Raw genomic sequence first — 3955 nt, 5'->3', positions numbered from 1 at the left:
GCGGAATAATAATACAGGTGCCAATGAGTGTCTGAAAGACTCCTCGAGCGAAAAATGCGGAATAATAATACAGGTGCCAAACGAGTGTCTGAAAGACTCCTCGAGCGGAAAATGCGGAATAATAATACAGGTGCCAAATGAGTGTCTGAAAGACTCCTCGAGCGGAAAATGCGGAATAATAATACAGGTGCCAAACGAGTGTCTGAAAGACTCCTCGAGCGGAAAAATGCGGAATAATAATGCCACAGTCGGGCGTCGAGGCGACACCACATAAAGGGCTTATAACAGGAAATAAAGACAGTGCATGCCACAATCGGACGTCTGGGCGACATCACATAAAGGGCTTATATTTAAAGTAAGAAACAAGAACACGCCACAGTCGGACGTCTGCGCCACGTCACATAAAGGGCTTGTGATACAGCTCAATAATACAATAGTTCGGGAACATAAATTATCACAAGTATGAGATAATTATAAGGTTAGTCCATCCACAGGAATGACAATAAATCTGGATTTACCACTTGAGCTTGCTCACCGGGAACAAGTTCTCCACGCGGATAGATAAGGATATAATGTTTTCAGTACTTGATCATGGATACGATGATTTGGAAAGAATTGACTCTGCAGAGTTTGTACTTAACCACAGCCAACGAATTTCAGTAGTCACGGGGACTAGTTCCGTCTACGGTGTTTTGGAAGAAACACGTCTAACCAGTACACACCCAATTCAACCATCCGAAGCCAGGGATCACCCTCGGCAACATTCAAGAAAAACCTTGAGACGGGGAGGCTACAACCTCGCGTAGCATGGGATCAAATTTCTATACGCGCGCTCTAAGGGGGTGCCCCCCCTCTCGGTCCCAACCGGACACACCCATGCCCCCTGACCGGATGACTGGCTTTAATCCTGGGCCAAGGTACCATCATCCCGGCCTCTCTGTTTGGTGTGTACATGGAAAGAGGTTACCAACTTACTAAACCGCATCCTGGCAATGAGACATGTGGTAGCACGGAAAGGGGAAAGAATGGTAACGTGGCTCCAACCACGTTAACGTCGGAGGAAGTTGGATGATGCAAGGCTGGTGTGCTACAACAGTACAACCTTGCTGCCCTTCATGTCACCACATGATTTGGCCATCTCTCATCAGAGATCATCGCAACTTTGGAACATGCGGGAAAAGAACGATAACGTGGCTCCAACCATGTTAACTTCGGAGAAAGTCGGATGACGCAAGGCTGGTATGCTACAACAGTACCACCTTGCTGCCCTTCATGTCACCACATGATTAGGCCATCTCTCATCAGAGATCATCGCGACTTTGGAACAACCGGGTCGTTGCCTTACAAGCAACGAGGTATTTACCGACACTCATATGCCACGCACAAACTCTCACGTGAACATGTAAAACACCTGTCATATCAAATGTTCAAAACATGCTTGCCTGGTTCGGAGAAGTCGGAGTCTAGCTCGGCGAAGTTCGCGGCTCCTTCACCTCTTCCGGAACCTACGGCAATCACGAAACGGGTACTAACGTGAAAACCAACACATGCACAGAAATTTTTCCAAATATTTTTCAAATAAATCCCATAAAAAACTAGACAAAATTTGAAGATTGTCAGAAAAAGAATCACTCAAAAATACCTTTTTATTAAAGAGTTATAAAGGTTTCTGTTCAGGGACTTATCTGCAATGAAACAGAAAAGTTCCAGGGTTTTAACTGAGAAAACAGAAAACGCTTCGGTTGGGAATGCGCAAGCGCAAAGGAGAAAACGTATTTGCCCGAAGGCGCCAACAGAAAACGGTTCGAAGGAGAGTAGAATAGAGGCTGACAGGCGGGGTCCACCTGTCAGGTTTAAAAAGCTCGTCGGCGCCCGAAGACTGCGGTGGACGCCGGCGTCGAACCACGGCGAGTTAGGAGAAACGGAGGGTACCAAGAGCTTCAGCGTCTTCTTCCGCGTCGGTGGGTGGTGGACTCGTCCAACGGGGAGCACCACATCGACGGCGACACTATCTCCGGCGGACGGCGGCTCGGGTGAGGATGGGGAACTCCGGTGGAGGGCTGCAAACTACGAATTGAGGCGCGGGTCAGAACGAGGGATGCAAGGTGAAGCTACTGGCAAGAGAATGGAGGCGGAGGAGCGCACACGGGGGCGAATCGGGCTGGATCCCGTGGCGGGTCGCGGCGGCCGGAGTCGAGGAAGGAGACCTCCTCGGGGCTCTACCAGTGGCTAGGCTTGCTCTAGGGGGAGTGCAGGGGTGGTGGGTGCTCGAGTTGAAGTTCGGGGCCTCTATTTATAGGCAGATCGACGGGGTGGCCGTGAACGGAGAATCTCCGGCGAGCGATTACGGCGGAGCAGTGGATTGGCAGGAGGTTTGAGTGGCCAGGCAGCATCAGTGGAGGTTACTGGAGTCGTTTCACAGCTAAACGGGGTCGGTCTTGGCGTAATGGCGTCGGTCCACGGTGAGGTGACCGCACAGGCTCAACGGCGGCAGAGAGCGCGCTCCGCGCCCTGCGGTTCACGACAAGAGCGGCAGCGCGTTCGGGGGAGTGGAAGGCCACGCGGCGAGCTCCGGTGGTTTGGGCGGCGCTGGGTGGCGTCGTCGGCGCCGTGTCTCCCGCTGGCGTCCGCAAAGCCGCCGCCGGCGTCGGTCACGGGGCGGCGCACCTTCTGCTGCTCGTCGCCGACGCCCGCAAGGCGCCAGGCATTCGTGCGGTGCAGGAACAAGAGGGCGGGGACGAGGAGCAAGGCGACGCAGTGGTACTCGCAAGATCGACGTCCTTCTCTGAAGAAAACGACAGCAAGCCACTGACTGAATCTCTGAATTTTTCTGAACTTGATACAGACAGTGCATTGCAGGTGTTCGACAGAAAGATTTTGCAATGAGATAAATTTTCTGGAGCTGTAACTTGGTGAGGTGACCACTCAATGCACCCAGAGGCTGCCTGATTTTACTTGGAATTTTTGGAGAAGGTTTTGAATGAATTTCACCAAATTTGACAAATCTGGTCCAAACTTGCAGCAGGTGTAGTTTGAAAATTTTGAACTGAAGACCAGTGGATCTTCATGGTTCTTGGTTGAGGGTTCAAAGGACTAGGAGGGGAAAAAGGTTTGGGGGCAAAAATCAAGACAGAAAGTGGAGTTCCTTTGCAAATCTCCAAGTGCTAGGAAAGAAGGCAGAAATTTATTTGAATAGAATATAAATGGAAATAATCACATGGGGAGGTTCAACTTGCTGGATTTGATGCAAATCATGATCCAAAGGTGAGGAAAGGGTTAGGAGAGGGGATTTGCACTAAGGCCATGGCAAGAAGGAATTGTTGAAAGTGGCAAAGGATTTTCCAAAAGCCATAGTGCAAATTTCAAGGAGATTTTCAAAAGTCATTTCCCAAGTGAAAATATTTTGTCTTGAGTCCAAGTGGAAAGCAAGAACCTCCAAGACCAAAGACAGATCTTGGTTGAATCCAAATAAAACTTTTTCCATAAAGAAAAATATTTGAGAGTGAGAGTTCTCTTGAAGAAAAATTTAAATCACTCCCCTCAAGTCAAATAAAATCATTTGAAAAATCCAAATAAAAACTTGGGTGTCACAACACCTACCCCCTTAGGAAAAATCTCGTCCTCGAGATTTCTGCTGATCCTCAAATAGATATGGATGTTCTGCCCGAAGGAAATCTTCCCTTTCCCATGTAGCTTCATCCTCAGTGTGGTTGCTCCACTGAACCCTGAAAAACTTTGTCGTTTTCTGATGGGTCCTCCGTTCAGACTCTTCTAAAATCTTTACTGGCCTTTCTCTGTAGGTGAGATCTGGTTGCATATCAATGTCCTCATGAGGTACATGTTTTTCTGGGTTGCTCACACATTTTCTTAACTGTGAGACGTGGAACACGTCATGGACGTCTGACAGCTCCTTGGGTAGGTCTAGTTGGTAGGCTACCGTGCCTCTTCGTGCCTT

This window comes from Triticum aestivum, unplaced genomic scaffold (assembly GCF_018294505.1).
Source record: "Triticum aestivum cultivar Chinese Spring unplaced genomic scaffold, IWGSC CS RefSeq v2.1 scaffold93312, whole genome shotgun sequence".
NCBI lineage: Eukaryota > Viridiplantae > Streptophyta > Magnoliopsida > Poales > Poaceae > Triticum > Triticum aestivum.
Note: the sequence above shows the minus strand (reverse complement) of the source record.